Source organism: Macaca thibetana, chromosome 14, assembly GCF_024542745.1.
Source record: "Macaca thibetana thibetana isolate TM-01 chromosome 14, ASM2454274v1, whole genome shotgun sequence".
Lineage (NCBI taxonomy): Eukaryota > Metazoa > Chordata > Mammalia > Primates > Cercopithecidae > Macaca > Macaca thibetana.
Window position 1 is genome coordinate 121,713,341 of NC_065591.1, and position 21,130 is coordinate 121,734,470.

The window sequence follows — 21,130 nt, forward strand, 5'->3', positions numbered from 1 at the left end:
AACCATCCTGGCTAACACGGTGAAACCCCGTCTCTATTAAGAAATACAAAAAACTAGCCGGGCGAGGTGGCAGGCGCCTGTAGTCCCAGCTACTCGGGAGGCTGAGGCCGGAGAATGGCGTGAACCCAGGAGGCGGAGCTTGCAGTGAGCTGAGATCCGGCCACTGCACTCCAGCCTGGGCGACAGAGCGAGACTCCATCTCAAAAAAAAAAAAAAAAAAAAAAAAATTAAAAAAAAAAAAAGAAAACATTCAGTTCCAGTAATCTGGGAAAGCATTAGGAAAGAGGTGACCAAGAAAATAAAATATGGTCTATCTATAGATGCTTACAGGTAGGGAACCAGAAAGCAACAGGAGGTGGGTGGTTTGGAACTAAAGGTCTCAGTAGCAGTGAATTTTGTCAGCATAAGCTGCCAGCCAGTTGTCTTGGTAGGGGCTGCCAAACTCAGTTTAGCAAGTTCCCACACAACCCACCTTGTTGGCCTCTGCAGTCTGCTTTTCTACTTGGGTAGAAACCATCAGTTTCTGGGGAAGGACTGTTGGCAGATGAGCTCGATGAGTCAGGGAATGAAGTTAGACCTAGGTGGTCTCCCAAGGGCAGGATTTTGACAAGACTGAAGTTTGACAATGAAGTTGATGCAAAGGCAGACAGGTGGTGCCCCCTGTGCCCTTTGTGTTGCCTTCCTGTGCTTCTAACTTGGTGTGACTTGTTCAAAATCCCTCCTACTACTTCATCAAGACCAGCTTTCCACACTCTGGAATAGATTTCTCTCTGTGGTCTGTTAGGCCACTGTGCGGTTTCCCCTATGGGATTCCTTTTCGTGGTTGGAGGTCAAACCCTTTCTTGGCTGCTGCTTCCAGGAATGTGTGGTGTGCGTCTCAGTGTGCTACACAGGAGGGTTTTATTTCACCTCCCTTGAATGGAATGGCAGTTATCCAGCAGGTTTGGGTGCGTGTATAAATAGAGGGATGCGTAAGCCTGCATTTAATATCTAGAACATAAACCAGCCACCACTGCGTGCTACACAGTCATGTTTTGATTAAAGGCTGCTGACAGCACCAGAGACCATGCTGTGGGGCCCAGCAAACCACCTAATCCCACTGCTTGATCCCAGGCATAGATGGAGCAGATTTCATTGCCAGGAACAATTTCTTTCCAGCCACCAGCAGCTCTGAGTTTCTGCTGCTTTTCCTGCTTCAGCTGCTCATTGCTGATGACTCTGGGTCAGACAGGCCAGAGTGAACATGGAAGACTGAAGTGGACAGCTAATCCCCAAGTTGTAGTCTTTTTTTTTTTTTTAAAGCCAGAAGATTTAGATTCATTCCCCTGTGAATACTTTTGACTACAGAGCTGATGTCAGAAGAGCTGGTTGATTTTTTTTTTCTTTTTTTTTTTTTTTTTTTTTTTTTTTGTGTTTTTGGCCATGAACCAAGAAGGGCCATTAAAAGTTCAGCATTTCAGCCAGGCTCGGTGGCTCATGTCTGTACTCCCAGCATTTTGGGAGGCCAAGGCAGGCGGATTGCTTGAGCCCAGGACTTTGAGACCATCCTGTACAACATGGTAAAACTCCACCTCTACAAAAAGTACAAAAATTAGCTGGGCGTGGTGGCATGCACCTGCAGTCCCAGCTACACTGGAGGCTGAGGCCTTAGGATCACTTGAGCCTGGTTAGTTGAAGCTGCAGTGAGCTATGATCAGACCACTGCACTCCAGCCAGGGCAACAGAGCAAGACTCGATTAAAAACAGACAAACAAACAAACAAAAAACAATCAGTTGTTCAGCATTTCTGTATCTTTGCCCAGCTTCCTACAATGTGCCATGTGAGAGTGTCACTTCCTAGTCTATATAAGATAAAGTATGAATTCCTGCTTCTGCTATTCAGATTTGTCACACTGTAATCCCAAACTACCTTTCTTTTTCTTTTTTTTTTGAGACAGGGTCTTGCTCTGTTGCTCAGGCTGGAGTGCAATGGTGCAATCATGGCTTAAGGCAGCCTCCACCTCCCCAGGCTCAGGTGATCCTCCCACCTCAGCCTTTCAAGTAGCTGGGACTACAGGTGCACGCCATCACACCCAGCTACTTTTGTATTTTTTTGTAGAGATGGGGTTTCACCATGTTGCCCAGGGTGTTCTCAAACTCTTAGGCTCAAGGCATCCACCCACCTTGACCTCCCAAAGTGTTGGAGTGACAGACGAGAGCCACCACGCCCAGCCTCCAGACTGTCTTTTCGATCTTATAACCACTATACCCCTACTTCAACTTCTATGTAAGTGGATTGGCCTACTTTCCGTTTTCCAATGCCCCTTGTACTATTTGTCATTATTGTAATGGTCTCTTCCTCTAGACTCGCTCCCATTCTCTTTGCCTAGTGAAAGCCTTTCTGTCTATTAGGGCTGAGTTTGATTCTAGGGCCTCCATAACGACCCTCATCCACAGGTGTCTTTCTATAGCACGCATTATTTCTACTACTCAGTCAACAAGTAATTGTATCATAATCCATACTTTATTGTTGTGTATGCTGACTACAACTGAAAGATTTTAGATCGGAATTCTAGATTCTAGTCTTCTCTAGATTGGAAACCCCATGAAATCAGGGGTCATGCATGTGCTATGCGCTTGGTAACTCCTATAGTGTCAAGTGTTATGTTCTACACATGAGAGGGGTTGGAAAGTGCTTGCTGATTGAACTAATCATAATCCACTCTTGAAAAAGCAGAGTTGGCAGTATTTATTAGTGAAACAAGTGCCCTTTCAAGGACATTCTCTGACTAAGCACTGGAAAACTGACTGTGAAGTAGTAATTAAACTTCTCAGGTCTAGAAGGGAATCCAGAGAATATTAATCTCCTGACATCCCCTGGAGCCATCCAAAATGTCAGTTTAACTGATCTTACAGGTTGGGTTACTTTCAAAACTTTAGGTTTCTTGGGATTCTATGCTACGGACTTAGAAAACCTGATTTTTACAATTATAATCCCTCAATAAGTAGTTGATAATTTGTATTAAGGAAGGAACAACTGTGTCCAACTTTCTGCTAGATATTGTGGAGAATGCCTGGGATTTTTAAATTTTCTTTTAAACAGAGTCTTACTCTGTCACCCAGGCTGGAGTATAGTGGTGTGATCTCAGCTCACTGCAGCCTTGACCTCCCATGCTCAAGAGATCCTCCCACCTAAGCCTGCCATGTAGCTGGGACTACAGGCATTTGCCACCACGCCTGGCTATTTTTTTGTGTTTTTTGCAGAGACCAGGTTTTGCTGTGTTGCCCAGGCTGGTCTTGAACTCCTGGGCTCAAGCAATCCACCCCATTTGGCCACCCAAAGTGTTGGGATTACAGGTATGAGCCACCATGCCTGGCATACCTGGGATATTTGTATAAGATGTAAATGCTTTTTATACAAAATTTTGGTTTTGAACAATGCCTTTGGAATTCTCTAAGTAACTGGAACATATAGTCAGTGGCTGCAAACCTTTTTTTTTTAAAAAAAAAGCAACAACAAATTTGACTTTTATAGACATCTAAATATCATTTTAGCTATATCTGATTAATAAAATTGAGATTCAGATACAATAATATCATTTTAGCAAAAGCAAGAAACAGGCCAGGTGCAGCGGCTCACGCCTGTAACCCCAGCACTTTGGGAGGGTGAGGCGGGCAGATCACTTGAGGTCAGGAGTTCGAGACCAGCCTGATCAACATGGTGAAACCCCATCTCTACTAAAAATACAAAATTAGCCAGATGTGGTGGCGCGTGCCTGTAATCCCAGCCACTCTGAAGGCTGAGATGGGAGAATCTCTGGAACCTGGGAGGCTGATTTTGCAGTGAGCCGAGATGGTGCCACTGTACTCCAGCCTAGGTGACAGAGTGACACTCTGTCTTAAAAAAAAGCAAGAAACTCATGTACACACACAAAACTCATGATTTTTGCATGTGGCTTATAAAAGGGTTTGATGGTAATTTCAAAAGATAGCTTTCAGAAATGTATTGAATTTTAGAAGCGTTACTGTAATAATAGTGGCTTTCACTGACTGAACATTTGTTGTGAGTCTTTAAGCACTCGATATTTAAAATCTCATGTAATCCTAAAAGTAACTCTGTGAAGAGGTTTTTTGACGAGCTACATTTTAGAGGCCTGGAAGCTAATGGTTAGGATGGTTATCCAAGATGTGAACTCAGATTTCTCACACTCCAAGGTCCATGCACCACTGTGACGCCCATCTTGAAAGACAAACACCAACTGGTTGTGTTCAACTTACTATCGTTAAGGCCAGTTAGGGCTGTTCATTGTACGACCCCAGGAGGTGTCACTCATCTCCTGCTCATAGCATATTTGGATAGTTTTTATGACAAATTTCTAGCAGATGACTGTAAAGTGTCTTGAGGACGGGGAAGTCTTTAATTCACAGTTGCTCAAAAGTTGAAGGTTGGTCTCAGTGTGCCATGGTCACATGTAGAAGGCAGAGCCCTGAAACTGGAGGGATTCAAAACCTTGAGGAGCTTTTATTTTATTTATTTATTTTTCTGAGATGGAGTCTCGCTCTGTGGCCCAGGCTGGAGTGGAGTGGCACGATCTCGGCTCACTGCAAATTTTGCCTCCTGGGTTCAAGTGATTCTCCTGCCTCAGCCTCCCCAGTAGCTGGGACTACAGGTGCGCCACCACGCCTGGCTAATTTTAGTATTTTTAGTAGAGACGGGGTTTCACCATGTTGGTCAGGCTGGTCATGAACTTCTGACCTCAGGTGATCCATCCACCCCAGCTTCCCAAAGTGCTGGGATTAGAGGCATGAGCTACCTTACCCAGCCTTGAGAAGCTTTTAGATGAGCCATGTGAGCCAAGGAACTGACAAATGAGAGTTCTTTTTTCTTTTTCTTCTCTTGAGATGGAGTCTCTCTCTGTTGCTTGGGCTGGAGCGCAGCTGTGCGATCTCCGCTCACTGCAACCTCTGCCTCCCGTGTTCACGTGATTCTCCTGCCTCAGCCTCCCAAGTAGCTGGGATTACAGGCGCCTGCCACCATGCCTGGCTAATTTCTTTGTATTTTTAGTAGAGACGGGGTTTCACTATGTTGGCCAGGCTGGTCTCGAACTCCTGACCTCGTGATCCACCTGCCTTGGCCTCCCAAAGTGCTGGGGTTACAGGCGTGAGCCACCTCACTCGGTCTTTTCTGTTTTTTTGTTTTTAAGACAGGGTCTCCCACTGTTACCTAGGCTAGAGCACAGTGGCACCATCACAGCTCACTGCAACCTCAATCTCCTGGGGCTAAAGCAATCCTCCTACCTCAGCCTCCTGAGTAGCTGGAACCACAGGTGCTCACTATCACACCTGGCTAGGTTTTAAAAAAATGTTTTTATTTTGTAGAGATGGGATCTCCCTATGTTGCCCAGGCTGGAGACTTTGTATTACTTAGGATCTGACACAATATCTCACTTGCCTTCTTTCTGCCTTTAGAGTGAACTATATTTTCCCCTAATCTTAGATGTTAATTTAGTTTCACGGAACAAGCAACGTACAGTATTAAGAATCGATTGTATGGGAGTTGCTATGGTAGGCCCCTGGCAGGAGGAATGAGGATGGGGAATGAGAAGGATCCGGGGTAGGCATGGAGTGACATGGTGGTGGTGGGAGCTCAAGAGAGATGCAAACATGAGTAAGATGTGGGCTTGACCTCAATGTATAAACTGTGGAGGAGACCCAACTATGCAGGCTGTCCATAAGTGTTATAATGGTGGGGGAGGAAGGCATAAACAAAATCCTCTGGATACACAGGAGAGAGAGAAATAAATTCTGTCTGGAAGAGCTGGAGAATACTTCATACAGAATGTAACATCTGAGCTAACTCTTGAAGGATGGGGAGTAGGCCCCAGACAAACAGAGAAGAAAGGCAGGAAAGCCATGAGGTGACAGCGGTCTACGGCCTAGCCTGAGAGTGAGCTACACGTGTTGGGGTGGGTAGGAACTGTGGCAGGAGAAGCAAAGAACCTTGAATGCCCTCTTAAGACTGTAGATTTTCTATGGGCAATGGTAGTCACTGAAGGTTTTTTTGAGCAGAGGAGTGGCGTCTTTTGGTCTTTTGATTTTCCAGGGGTGGCCCCTTTGGTGTGTGTGGTCATTTGGCAGCGTCGGCCATATTATGTGGTGCAAGACCGTGCTTTTATTTTTCCTTTCCAGGGGAGCCCTCTCAAGGAAAAGAACCTTATTGTGCTTTTATCCCCTTTTGTCCAGTCGTAGTTTGATCGTCTGTTTGCCATTTCCCCTCTCTTCCCTTTGATGTTCTTGGCAAGGGAAGAGTTACGCCATTGATATCTTCCTATTGACATCTGTGTCAGGTATTTGATTCCTAATACCACATGATTATTCTTTTTGATGAATCAATGGGCGAGGGAATAAGTTACTCTCACTGTCCATGGGTTGGAAACCCAGGAAAGTTTAGGAATAACAGAGTTGAAGAAAGCAGCACATAGACAGAGAGGTGGGATGTGCATCGGAGCAGAGGACAGCTCACCGTGGTCGGAGGAGGTCTCTTGGGATTCACACCACGGGCCTTGGCAGGCAGCCCACCCTTATCGTCATTAATTTCCTGAGTTCAGAATTGGGCACCACATCCTGGTGTTAAGCTGTTAACCTCCAGCATCAAGGCCACAGTCGCTGGGGAGAATTCCTTTCTCAAGCTGTGGCCTCGTCAGAGTTGTCCTCTGAACATGCCACAAAGGGTGAATGTTCCATCCAGTCCCACGATTCTGGAATTCTATGTATACTATGTACCTCCCACGCCTTTCCTCCAGGACACGCACACACAGAGCAAAGCCTTCCTGTAGTGGGCCATGATGCTGCAATTGCAAAGTATGTATATGTATGTGTAGGTGTAGGTGTATGTATATTTGTAAAAACAGAAGTACATGCATACGTGTATGTGTGCGTGTGCGTGCGCATGTGTACAAGGGCATGCGTGTGCATGCGCACACAAAAATATGTAAGCTTTCAATGCATAGAACACGACTTTCCTTTCAGATCTTTTTTTCTTCTATTGCCTGAAAGTATAAAACCTGAAATAATGTGGATAGTTTGAGGAAATCAAGGATGTTTCTAGCGCCTGGTTTTTCATAGGCTCTAGAAACAGAGCTCTGTCGGCTCTAGGTTTCGAGACCGGTTACAGTTCTCAGATCCAGGAGTTCTTTAGACTTCACCCAGTTTTCCTTGCTATGCACTATGAAATTACAGCCATGCCATCAGTAGAGGGCTCCCTCAACCTTAGAAGCTGGTGAGAATGCTTGAAGGCCACGCAATGTAAACGCGAGAAAAATGCGGATCTGACTGTGAATTTAAAATCCAATGCCCCAAAGTACTTTTGTAGGGAAGAAACCCTAACCCATCCTGAAAACAGACCATTTCAGCAAGAAGGTATTTGTAGTGTTTACACTACATGACACTGTTTAAATTCCTGGATCAAGGTCAGCATAATGTTTATGCTTAGAGTTACACATAGCTAAGTTATTCTTCAAAGAACGCAAGAAGCAGGGCAACTCCCTGACCAATGGTTTAATTGTTTCTGGACGCGTCACTCGTGTTCCTAAACTCAGGGGTTCCTAACTATCCAATCACAGAACCATCAGTCACCTTCAGTCCCAGGCCTGGGCCAAAGCTTTGCAGATGCCAGATCTTGGTTTGGCATTTATCCAGATTTGTGCCAGCTAAACGTCGAGTGTCTGGCTGATAAAGCACCATGTCCATGTGTTGAATGCCACTGTCTGCTCAGGTGATTGCAGCTGGCCAGCTGCTCTGTGTTAACATTGAGAAGGCTGTGTGGTGGATATGCAGACAGGGGAAGGAAGCTGGACACTGCTGAATCAGTATTTATCTATTGGTTGATATCTCTCTTTTTTATAATTTTTGAGACAGGGTCTTACTCTTTCACCCAGGATTGTGCCACTGCAGCCTCCATCTCCTGGGCTCAAGCAATCCTCTTGCCTCAGCCTCTCGAGTAGCTGGGCCTACAGGTGCACGCCACCACATCTAGCTAAGTTTTTGAATTTTTGTGGAGATGTGGTTTTGCCATGTTGCCCAGGCTGGTCTCGAATTCCTGGGCTCAAGCCATCCTCCCACCTCGGCCTCCCAAAGTGCATGAGCCACTGCACCTGGCCTAAAGTTAGTATCTCGTGAGAGTATTCTGATTTTCCACTCTGAAGACAAAGTGGTCTAGGATCCAAAAGCATGTGTAAGTCAGAATTGGAGTGTTCTTTCCCTCGAAATGTGCTAGATAACCACTGTCCCGGTTTTAGGATTGAACTCTTTTCCCTCTCAGCTCTAGGCAGCCAAGCACACTCCATTATTATAACATCATCTGAGACATGTTACAATGAATGATGCCACCACTTGCTTGGCCTCGGGGATGTGTCCCTGAGGAAACTGCAGGAGCACACCCCAAATTCCTTGACTACATTTGGGAGGTATCTTGGGCTTTTAATTGGGGGTGGTAAGGAGACACCTGGGCGGTGGGTGAGGTTTCCTGACGTGTTTAAATTCCGGGGAGAAGGAGCCACCATACTGTGACCAGAATCTACCTCTGACCCGTCTGCTATCAAAATGTATCAACCACAGCAACAAAGCCAAAGAACCACCTGCAGACTGGGGCGTGGAAGGGCTTGGGGACTGGAGGGAAAGCGGAGTTCGTGAGGTCAGGGTCCGTCATTGTGAACTGGATAGGTTTCCAAGAAGCAGCATGAGTCCTCTTTGTGATAGAAAGGTAAATGCACACAAGTAGAAGCCTTGGGGAAGCCACTCCAGCCCACTGCAGTGGGAAACAGTGATTTCTGGCTTCCTCCATTCAGATGTTTCTCATCAGTTACGTTCAGATTGATTCCATTTGCAAAACTCTCCTGGCAGTCTCGGTGGAGCAGGCTTGGTGGCAAAATCTCTGGCATTTTCTGATCCTGTCCAGGCTCTGCTCTTCTTGTGTAGTTTCTTGGCGCTTTGGCTCCCAAGCAGAAACTGGCTAAACAGAGGCTGCTGCTGAACAAAGCCAAATGTAAAACAGAACATTGGAACGCCAAGCGGAGTGGTTTTGCTAAATGTGGGGGCTGGGAATGGGCAGAGGACAGTGAGGGATCAGGAAAGGGAGGGACCTCCTTAGAATCGGGCTGAATTATGCCCTGGTGAAAGTCTGTCACGGCCCCATCATGTCCGCATCCTCACTCATTGTGCAAGATCAAAGGTTGCATCCTTTCACTCTCCAGTCTCACTAATGAACACAATATTTGGGTTGCACCCATTTCCTGGTCATGAAAGTGTATGATCCTCGAGGCCCTGACACCTCTCTTCCTTCTCATTATCCATCAGCGCCTCCTCGCAGTCTCTTGTCAGTTTCCTTCTCCGCATCCCCCTCCCCAGCCGCACTGTTCCACGCCTGCCCCATCTTTCCCTTGTCCACTTGATGCTAACATTTCCTGTACTGTTCTGGAGGGTCCCCATCCTCCCTCTCTTTACACTGCCGCAGCAGGGCAAGGAGGTCCAGTTAGAGAAACTGCCAGTTCCTCTCTTCCACTGTAAGGAGTGGGAGAAGGATGCTGCTGTCACGGCCCCTTGGTTCTCTTTTGCAGGGGCTGGCAGCACGCGTTCTGTTACTCTGGCCCTTCATCTTGCTGTCTGGATTTAACTTCCCCACGAGCAGGTCACACAGTCTGAGCTTCCAGTGGATACCTGAGTATCAGGAAGCAGGGAGCCCACTGGTTTTAAGTCCAAGATGTTTATGGAGTTCAGTAAAGTGGATTCACGCACACATGCACAGGCACATGCATGCACACAGCAACACAGTCTTATGGTCACACAGTTCAAAATTCAAAAGGTGCAAAGAGGCAGAGAGTGAATGGTCTCCCCTTTGTTTTTCCCTAGCTTCCTAGTTCTCCTCAGCAGAGTCACCTGTGTTTAAGCATCTCTTCTTCTGGGCGTGTTTTATACACATTCACACAAATATGTACTTACACTCACATATTTCTTCCACAATCGGTAGCATACCATAGCTATGGTTCAACACCTTGCTGTTTTGCACTTTTAAAAATGGCTGCATAGTATTTTTTTTCTTTTTTTGAGATGGAGTTTTGCTCTTGTTGCCCAGGTTGAAGTGCAATGGCACAATCTTGGCTCACTGCAACCTCCGCCTCCGGGTTCAGGAAAATCAAGAGATTCTCCTGCCTCAGCCTTCCCAGTAGCTGGGATTACAGGTGCATGCCACCATGCCCAGCTAATTTTTTTTGTAGTTTTAGTAGAGTTGGGGTTTCACCATGTTGGCCTGGCTGGTCTTGAACTCCTGACCTCAGATGATCCACTCACCTTGGCCTCCCAAAGTGCTGGGATTACAGGCGTGAGCCACTGCGCCCGGCCATGGCTGCATAGTATTTTTTTTGTTGAGTGAATTTCCCTAATTTATCTAACTAGTCCCGTACAGATGGGCATCAGGTTGTTTCCAATCTTTTGCTATTATAAAAAATAAAGCTGACATTTTGATCCGCACATCTTGTGTTTATTTCCCAAAGGCTCAGGACTCAGAGGAGAGAAGAGTGTGGTCTACACTTCACATCTCTGCCAAGCCTGGCACTGGATTTGAAGTTCCACACCACTGAGCCAAACACATCCAGGTCTGCTTTTTTGTTCCCCTTAATTCCCTCCAACTTGCCAGCATACACAGAATTTATGCTACCAATTTTGGTGTTCACTAAATTAGGTAATTTTATGCTTTTCTTTATCTTTCTCTGCCTAGACTCTCTTCCAACCCGGGGATCTGGTGGTAAGCAAAATGATATTCCAGCAAGTGATGCCCCTAATCTCCTAAGGATATAAGGTATTGAATTTCCTACATTCATGTAGTGTGTTGTAATTTGCAAACCACCATCACATAGCATTTTTTCACTTGATTTTTGCACACATTTTTGAGGTTGGTAGGACATCTTCTAGATGAAGAAACTGAGGCTCAGAGGAACTGATTTGCCCAAGGTCACCAAATTGGTGAATGGCAAAGACAAAACTCAAAATTAGTCCATCTAACTCTCTGCCTGCTGCTCTTCTAATATGTGCTGACCCTTTAGCACACATATGGCATCAAAGTCAGCTCTCAATTTGCAATATGGTGGGAGGCTGAAGTTCTAGCAAATTCCCCTCCAGATTTTATTTTCATCACCAGACAGAGTGAGGCTCTTGGGAATTATGGACCAATATATCCATAGTGAGCCACTGGGATAGTGCACAACCTAATCAGGGCAATGCCAGTTGTCCAGGGAGCAGGAGAAAGTGTGCTGGAGAGGAGGGCCAGGACTGGAAGCCTCTGACCCAAAAGCACATGCTTGATGTGGAGGCCAAGGCATAGGTTTACAAGCCGGGCAACAGGGAGAGGGGAAAGGAATGCACATTTACAGAGTCCACTATGGGCCGTGCTGACCCATTAATCACTCCCAGAACTTGGGAAGGACACTCACAGAGATAGGCCAAGGCTGTGCCGGTTCACACCAGGTCTTGTGCTGCTCTGCCCAGCAGATGGGGGACATTCTCAAGGGTGGGCAAGGGGCTTCATAAGTGGTGATGCCCAGTGCTGAGAGATAGGTTCTGGGCTCATCTCAGAGCAGCCTCTTCTCTCCAGAGGCTCAGGTCCAGCTCCGTGTGTGTGTGGCTCTGCCCTTTGTCAGAACGAGGTTTCTTTTCAGCAGCTTCTCAGCTCTGGGAGCACATGTTTCTGGCAGTTTTCTGCATCTGTTCACTCTGATGCTTGGATGTACTACTCAGGCTGCAGAGAGCATGCTTCGAGGGAGCTGTGGACGAGGTTCAGCGGTGCCAGTGCTGCAGACAGCAGAGCAGACCCCTGGGAGGCAGGGGCTATTGAACAGGCGTGAACTCTGGGCATGCTCCTGAAAGAGAAAACCATACTTTCCGGGGGCATTGCTGAGTAACCCCAGGGTATCCCGGGGCTGGGTTATCACAGGCCCAGATGCTGAGCTGAGGACTTTAGAACTTCTTCTATAGGCAAGGGAATTATTGAAAACCCTTGAGGAAAGAAGTGACAAGATTAGACATACATTTTAGAAACACTTCTCTGTCAGTGATTCACTCATTTTTTCTTGGAACACTGAGATCATTAGCTATGGACTGATTTGTGTCTCCCCAAAATTCATATGTTGAAGCCCTGACTCCCAATGTGACAGTATTTGCAGCTGGGGCCTTTGGGAGATAATTAGGTTTAATGAGGTCCTGAGGGTGGGGCCCTTGGGATGGGATTAGTGCCCTTCTAAGAAGAAACTACAGAGAGCTCCCTATCTCTTGTCCACACACATGCATGGAGGAAAGGCCGTGTGAGCACACAGTGAGAAGGTGGCCATCTGCAGTCCAGGAAGAGAGCGCTCACCACAACTCAGCCATACAGACTCCCTAAGCTCAAACTTTCAGCCCCCAGAACTGTGAAAATACATTTCTGTTGTTTAGGCCATGCAGTCGGTGGCATTTTGTTACAGCAGCCCAAGCTAACAGAGACAATGCATTACCACATGGCCAACACTAGGTTGGCTCCAAATATCCAGCAGTGAACAAAGAGTCTTTGCCCTCATGGAGCTAGCAGTCTAGTGGGGTGCAGGGGGAAGCATTAAATGAACAGTAGTAATCCCAACACTCTGGGAGGATGAGGCGGGTGCATCACCTGAGGTCAGGAGTTTGAGACCAGCTTGGCCAACATGGTGAAACCCTGTCCCTACTAAAAATACAAAAATTAGCCAGGGGTGCTGGCACGTGCCTGTAATCCCAGCTACATGAGAGGCTGAGGCAGGAGGAATCACTTGAACCTGGGAGACACAGGTTGCAGTGACCCAAGGCTGCATCATTGCACTCTAGCCTGGGCAACAAGAACAAAACTCTATCTCAAAACAAACAAACAGAACAGTTGACATGAGATACACAGAATTGTTAATTATGAGAGTTAAAGGGACCTCATTTAGACTGGAGGAGATAGGAGAGGACTTTCTTAGGCTGAGACCGTCAACTTGAGACCCTAAGGACGAGTTGGGAAAGCCGGGGGAAGCTGGGGAGAGAGCATCGTAGGCTTGGGACTGGCATGTGGGAATCTGCTAAGTGAGAAAGGGCTTGGTGAGCAAGTGACAAAAGAAAGTGTCACCAGAGGGACAGAGTGGCGTAAAATGACTGGGAGCTAGTAGGTGGCAGTCCACAGAGGAACTTGTAGGACTTGTTAAGAGGTTTGGATTTTTAAAAAAAATTCTTAGTGCATTTGGAAACCATTAAAGGGTTTCAAAGCGTTTTCAATGGAGAAGTGAAATGATCCAATTTTCTTTTCTTTTCTTTTTTTTTTTGAGACAGAGTCTCACTCTGTCAGCCAGGCTGGAGTGCAGCGGCATGATCCCAGCTCACTGCAACCTCCGCCTCCCTGGCTCACGCAATTCTCCTGCCTCAGCCTCCCAAGTAGCTGTGATTATAGGCATGCGCCACCATTCCTGGCTAATTTTTGTATTTTTAGTAGAGAGGGGGTTTTACCATGTTGGCCAGTCTGGTCTCAAACTCCCGACCTCAGGTAATCTGCCTGCCTCGGCCTCCCAAAGTGCTGGGATTACATGTGTGAGCCACCACGCCTGGTCCCAAGGAATTTCATGTTTAAAAGATCACTGAGTAATGTGAGGATGGGATTAGAGGGAATGTGAAGTGAAATGGGAGAGGGCCGTTGAAGCCATGCTGGGTGAGGGGATGGAGAGCCCCCATGAAAACAGCAGCAATGGAGATGGAGAGAGGAGTTTGCATTTGAGTGCCAGTGGATAGGAGGGGTGGAGAAGAGGGGGAAACAGAAGATAGGTCCTGGCCAGGCACAGTGGCTCATGCCTGAAATCCTAGCACTTTGGAAGGCTGAGGCAGGAGCATCACTTGAGCCTAGGAGTTGCAGTGAGGTATGATTGCACCACCACACTTCGGCCTAGGTGACAGAGCAAAGACTCTGTCTCTAAAAAAAAAAAAAAAAAAAAAAAAGATAGGTTATAGGTGTAACAGCTGGGAGGAAGAGAGTGAGTTTGACTTTGAGCAAATTGAGTCAGGTGGGCAGTTGGAAACATACTGAGCCTGTGCAGAAAGGAGTTATCACAGCAGGCCTGACACTGCTGTTCATAGAAACACCTGTCTGCAAGGTTGGCCCTTGGCTGGTGTCTGGGAACTTGGCTCTCAGAGCATCCCTAGTTAACCGTTAACTGATAAGGTGATTCCCCATGGCTAGACTGTCTGTGCAGACAACACAATTTATGCCAAACACCTACTTTCCATCTGAGAGTCTAGAATTTTGCTAGAAGAGAGTGTCAATGTGACCAGCCCCCAGTTAAGACCTTTGGGCACTAAGTCTCTACCGGGCTTCCCCGCACAGAAATGTCACACGTGTGTTGCTGCATTTTTGTGGAGGGACAGTGGGCTCTGTGGGACCCTGGTGGGACGGAAAGAGCATGAGGAAGTCTCGCATGGGTTCCTCTAGACCCTCCCTGTGCCTTGACCCCTTATGATCCAGCCGTGTGTCCTCACCACAACAAAAGGATAAAGCCTCACCATGAGCCCAGCTGTGTGCTGAGTCCCAGGAGCCCTTCCAGAGAACCTCCAAACATGAGGTGGGCATGGGGGCCCCTGACACACAGCCTCCGGATTTAAATTTGGGAGTAATCAGCAGATAGGAAAAAATGGAAACCATGGGGGTGGATGGGATCAGCCAGGAAGAGTGAACAGAACCCAGAGGAACTCAACAACTTAGGGATAAGCAGAGGGAGAGGGCATGCAGAGGAGGCCGGGATGCAGGCACAGGATTGAGGCAGGTCTGTCGGACTTAGCACAAGGTCATCGATGACCTTGGCAACACAGTCCCGTAGGCGGTGGTGTGGGGAGCTGACTTGTTAGGGCATGAAGAAGGGAGCGGTTCTCTCAAGTATGACTGTGGAAGGTGCACAGAGGTATCAGAGAGAAATATGGGGAAGTGGAAACTTTTTTTTTTTTTTTTTTTTTTTTTTTTGAGACAGAGTGTCGCTCTGTCGCCCAGGCTGGAGTGCAGTGGCCAGATCTCAGCTCACTGCAAGCTCCGCCTCCCGGGTTCACGCCATTCTCCTGCCTCAGCCTCCCGAGTAGCTGGGACTACAGGCGCCTGCCACCTCGCCCGGCTAGTTTTTTGTATTTTTTAGTAGAGACGGGGTTTCACCGTGTTAGCCAGGATGGTCTCGATCTCCTGACCTCGTGATCCGCCAGTCTCGGCCTCCCAAAGTGCTGGGATTACAGGCTTGAGCCACCGCGCCCGGCCTGGAAACATTTTTTAAAGGGGAAAGGGAACATGATCATTTTTTTTCTCTTCATGCCTTATGGCAGGCTCTCAGCTAGACACGTGTGGTGCAAATGAAGACGAGATGTGGCCTGGGACTCACAGTGTATGGTCCAGCAGCAAAGACAGAAGGAGCCCAGGGTGCTGAGTATTTGAAAAGTGAAGTGCAGGCAGGGCATGCTGGCTCATGCCTATAATCCCAGGACTTTGGGAGGCCGAGGCGGGAGGATCACTTGAGGTCAGGAGTTCGAGACCAGCCTGGCCAACATGGTAAAACCTCATCTCTACTAAAAATACAAAAATTAGCCGGGTATGGTGGTAGGAGCTTGTAATCCCAGCTACTCAGGAGGCTGAGGCAGGAGGATCACTTCAACCCAGGAGGCGGAGGTTGCAGTGAGCTGAGATCGTGCCACTGCACTTCAGCCTGGGCAACAAAACCAGACTCTGTCAAAAAAAAAAAAAAAAAAAAAAGCTAAGTGCACAGCAACATGAGGGTGCCTAACCTAACCTGGGGGTTTCTTTGAGGGCATGACCTTTAATCTGTGACCTGAAGAATAAGTAGGAGTGTGTTAAAGTGGGGAGAGAAGAAAGAGGAAAAGGGACATTTCCGGAAGAGGAAAGAGTATATGTGATGTTTGCAGAGAGAAGCTGTGTGCTTTGGAAGAGCAGCAGGAGCTCAGGGAGCGAGGGGAGAGCGGAGAGACATGACTGTGAAATGCGGGAGTGAGAAGACGCAGCACCTGTGAACACTGACGGGGAGCTGCCAGCAGACAGGGCGGGGCTGAGTCTTTGGGAAGGGAGGGATTGTGGAGGGGCTGAGTGCCTTGAGAGGGTGGAGGGCTGCAGTATTGAGAAGGGATTAGTTTTGACAGTGGGAAAATACCTCATCATGTAACAGAAACAGAAGGAGAAAGGATAGATTTTAAAAAGGATGGATATACAGATGGTTCTCAATTTATGATGGTTCAGCTTACAATCAATTGTTTGACTGTTTGATGGGTTTATCCCAGTGTAACCTGATTGTAAGTGGAGGAGCGTCTGGGCTTAGGACGGTTCAACTTACACATTTTTGACTTTACAATGGATTATTGGGATATTAAATGCATTTTAGTCTTATGATATTTTCGACATACGATGGGTTTATCAGGGATGTAACTCCGCACAAATTAAGGCGCATCTGTAGCTACAAGCAAGACTTCAGGATTGGTGATAAGAAATGAACAGGGTTTTTTAAATGATGATTTCATTTTCTTGTGGTTTTTTTTTTTTTCCTCACCCTGTCCTGCTTCCTGAGATCTGGCACATTTGTAGGCTAGGCTTTTGGTAATGTAGCTCCAGATGGAGAAGAGGGAGACATGCTTTCACATCCTTACACACCAGAGACAGGCTAGCAGGAGGCCACAGTTAGCACTGCGCAAAGCCTACTCTCTTAGGTATGCTGTCCTTGGTCCTGTCCTTGTGAGGGCTTTCCCCCTTCCCCTCACCCACCTTTGGGATCTGAAGAGCCATCTCCATCTAACAGTGGAGCTAGAAAGAACTGAGGGAGTGACAGACCATGTCAGGGCCATGCGCAGGACTCTGAGCAGTGGTGGAAACTGAGGAACCAACAAGGAGGATGAGGTAGAGAAGCCAGGCCACGAGGGAGCCTGGGCGCGTATTTATTTATTTATTTACTTTTGAGAAGGGGTCTGGCTCTGTAGCCCAGGCTGAAGTGCAGTGGTAGGATCACGGCTCACTGCAGCCTCGGCCTCCCCAGCCTCAGGTGATCCTCCCACCTCAGCCTCCTGGGTAGCTGGAACAGCTCTGGCTAAGTTTTTTATATTTTTTGTAGAAACGAGGTCTCACCATGTTGTCCAGCCTCAGCCTCCCCAAATGCTGAGATTCCAGGCATGAGTCACTGCGCCTGGCATTTTTTTTTTTTTTTAGACCTAGGTGTTTAAACCTGATGATGTGCTGTGCCCTTCAGAGAGCTGGAGGATTAATTTAATCAGGGGGAGGAGTTATCTTCTGAGTCTTCATTCCCCTATGGATTTGGCAGAGATTGGAACATGCCTGTTGAATCCAAAATAAGGGAGAGTTATAATATTCCTCTAGATTCGTGTCTATACGTGGCCTGTTAACGGTGAGCTGGCGTCCCCTCTCCCTTCCATGATAAGAGATACGGTACTGGGCGCCACTTAGCAGTGGAGGTGAATTTGTTTACTCACAGTGAAGCGTAGCAGGGCGATGACCTGGAGGAGCATGGGAAGCACAGAATAGTTCTGTGGATGACCAGTGGTAAAGCTGAGAGGGGAGTCTGCTTGGGTTGCTGGACAGTTTCCATCAAGCGCTGTAACTTTATGGTGGCACCAGTGTGCTCAGGGCTGGGATTCCCCTGGGGTGTGGATCTGCTTGCTAGCAGGATGACATGAGAGGTGTGGAGAGGGGAATGGGTGCCATGTGAGGCTCTGCCTGCTGAGCAGCACAGAGAGTCAGTGGGGCAAGGGCACTGAGAACACTGGCAAGATTGAGGTGGAGGTGCTGAACGTGGAGTCCAAGCAGCTCAGGGAAAGAGCTGGAGACAGAGGAGCAGGAAAGACAGATGGGGGAAGGACATGTGTGGGGGTGGTCAGGGCATGGGGAAGGATGCACTTATGGGAAAGATCTGGGCAGATGGGAGGTTGTGGTTGGGGAAGAGGAGATTTGATGTAGGACTTCAGAGGTGGAGCAGTTCTGAGTAATGAGCAGCTTCAGGATGTGGCCTCAGGGCAACCTCGTTGAGCCTTGTCACCAGTGGGACCCTCTCTTCCATCCCGTGTCCACACGGCCTCTCTCCTGGCAGCCTCTGAGGCACCTCCCCTCCTAGCTACCCTTTTCCTATTTTCTGGTCCAGCAAGAGGAACTCACAGCATCTTTTCTTACTTCCGGAGAAATTCATTCCACATGTGTCTGATTCATTCTCGTTTACAGAAACTTGAAATCTCCAGTGTCCAAAAACGCTTTCAACTATTTTTTTTTTTCTTCCCTTTCTTAGAAACAGGAAGTTGTGTTTGGCTACAGACAAACTATTTCAAGGCCCCTGGGACTTACAAGATGTTTGGAATGAGGAACGGTGAGGTCTGGGGAAAGCTTCTTTCCTCTCTCCTTTCCTGGGGCGATTCGCATCTGCCAGGCTGGGCTGGGCAGCTCTAGGGGCTGGAAGGATAGCCGGAACCTTCCTGTCTCTTTCCACTGAGCCCTAGGCCTGAGGGAAAGTATGTTCTAAAGAGACAGGTGGCTTTGTTGCTCCCTGCTTGTCATTATGGTTCAGAATGCACTTGTGCACTGGTGTCATGTCTCTTCCCAATACTTGAGCAGTGGCTGTGACGAGTCCCTTGATCTATTTCAGGGGATGTGGGCTGGCCGGCACTCAGTTTTAAGCAAGGCCTGCTCTTTCCAAAGTGGAAGGTCAGAGAAGCTCCCTACCTGAAGAAGAACGAGCCAGGGAGGTGTGGTACCGGCTGTTTAGGACCACACCTATTGGCTACGTCTGGCCAGGTCATTCTGACGTGTTGCCCTGGAGAGCACACAGGGGCTTAGGAGGGGCTGGCGAGGGGCAGGGAAAGTGTGGGAGTCACAGCCCACCCACTCCGTTCGCGGGACACTCCAGCTTTTACTGTTGCTCGTTGTGTTATCCTGTATTGTTGAGAACGTTGTCATACATACAGTCAATACAACCACAGTATTGTTGCATTAGTGATCACCGACATTGAGCCAATGAAGACGTCGGCTTAGATGGGTGACTTCTTTCCCACATTCCACATGCAGCTCTCCCAAGACGGTGAGCTCAGCGGAGGCCCCCAGAGAAACATGCTATGCGGGAGGAGAGTTTCCCCATAAGACAGACCGTCCTTCAGCCCCGGCCACCAAAGAGGAGCAACCCGGGCCTGCTGTTCTCCAGGACTGAATGCGGCTGCATCCTTCCCTTCCTCTGCTTCCTGCTCCAGTACCTACTGATGGTGCACACGTGGGGCCTGGGGAAGCTGGGTATCTAACCCACAGTGCAGCTACGGATGGGAAATTCTGGGCAGGGACGAGCCTGTCTTCCCCCGGGGAATTCCCTCCCATGTTGCACAGGGCAGAGTGGGAGTGGAGGAGGGCAGAGGACATGTCTCAGGGCCAGTAACCTAGGCTTACAGAAGACGTCATCACTGTCCTCATGACGTTCACCCTGTCTCCTGTTTTTTGGGGCCATGTATTCCGAAATGTATTTTCAACTCATCACAGGGGCAAAAAGAAGTGATGAGTCTGTGGCAGCAGAAATCTGGGAATCCAAGGGTCATGCTACATCTAGTCCTCTTTGGTAAATTCTGCCTTCCTGTTCACACTTTTCGAGAAACCATTTTGAATTCCCAAACAGCAAAGGAAATGCTGCAGGTTCCTGGAGGGACCTGGTGATCCGGGGCAGAGCACACGGAGTCGAGATTGCTGCGGGGTTCACGGGCCTCCCCTCCCGGGACCAGGGGCACCTGGGCAGGGGAGTCTGCACCATGCGGGAAAGCCCAGTACACGCAGCTGCTCACCACTGCAGACTCCACAGTGCAGGGCTGACAAGGCCTCCCTCTTTATCTGCCCTGGACCACAAGTGGAAAAGATGAAGACAAAGCAAAAGCCAATATCCCTTAAGAACTTTCCAATTGTTCTTGTCATGTGTCGTTTTGTGTTTTTGGGGGTGTGGGGAGGGATGGTGGTTTGAAACAGCTCCGAAGTGCACTCCAGAGGAAAGCAGGAGGGGTGACATGTGTGGACACCTGAAAAGAGGAAGGGTCCTCATGAAGAGGGTCACTTGGTTAAAAAGTTCAAGCACAGAGGATATAGAACCAGGTGGATATAATCAGAGAACAAGATGCAGATCTAGCGAGATGGGTCCCACCACCCCTGGAATATGTTCCTGGCAGAGGGGCTGGTCCGCTACAGTGGGCTGGGAATGGCAACATTGTATACTTTTGTAAATTCACAAAACCCTCTGGTCAGCAACAGAGGAATAAAGGGCAGAGAATAAACCCCAGACAAAGATTCACTTATCTTAAAAATGAAAGGTTGGAAATTAACTTTATGCTACTGTACCACCTTCGAAGTATTTCTGGCAGGTGCCTGGAGGATTCAGATTAATCACCAAATTACCTGCCGAGTCAGGGCCTCCCATTAGAAGGGAGTACCAGTTTCCATTAGGAGCACTAGCCGGAGAATACAGTCTTTCAGCAGAGGACATACGGTCTTCTTTCCTTCTCTGGGTTAACGGAGTGGTCGTGGTTGGCTGGGGCAGATAATGGTGTGGTCTTCCTCTGCGGATCTGTTTTCTGAGTCCCTGGGCTGCAGCTGTTGAATTTCCAGACACAAACAAGTATGCATTCTGAGAGCCTCGCCGAGCCCACACAGCCGGGAGAGCCAAGCTGGATTCCATTCTGCTTTGTACATCAGCAGCTCTGCTGCCAGCTGAACTCCAGGGCAAAAGCTGTGCCTGGTAATGATGCAGGCAGCAGGGATGGCACAGCTGGCCTGGCCTAGGCCATTAGGGGGACACACTTGGCCTTATTTGGGGGAGAGCGAGAAATGGAAGGCCATGAAGAGATGTGGAAACATACATCAGCCTCCACAAAACTGGTGCACAGCAGGGAAACAATCTGGTTTTGCTAGTCGTCAACAACATGCCTGTGTGTGTGCCTGTTTATGCTTAGGTAAGCCCAGCCTCCCACTCGCTGAAAAGAGTAGGCAGACAGGAAGGAGTGACCAACTCTGTGTCAGCCGTCATCATGTAGAGAGCAGCTAAGGAGAACAGGGGGGCTGGAATCCCATGGC

General features: G+C 48.1%; 1 pseudogene; it reads left to right on the top strand.

Annotated features, from left to right (window-relative positions):
- The window catches only part of LOC126936553 (uncharacterized), a 35,881-nt pseudogene extending 14,789 nt beyond the window's left edge, over positions 1-21,092 (top strand).
- The last annotated feature ends 38 nt before the right edge of the window (positions 21,093-21,130 follow it).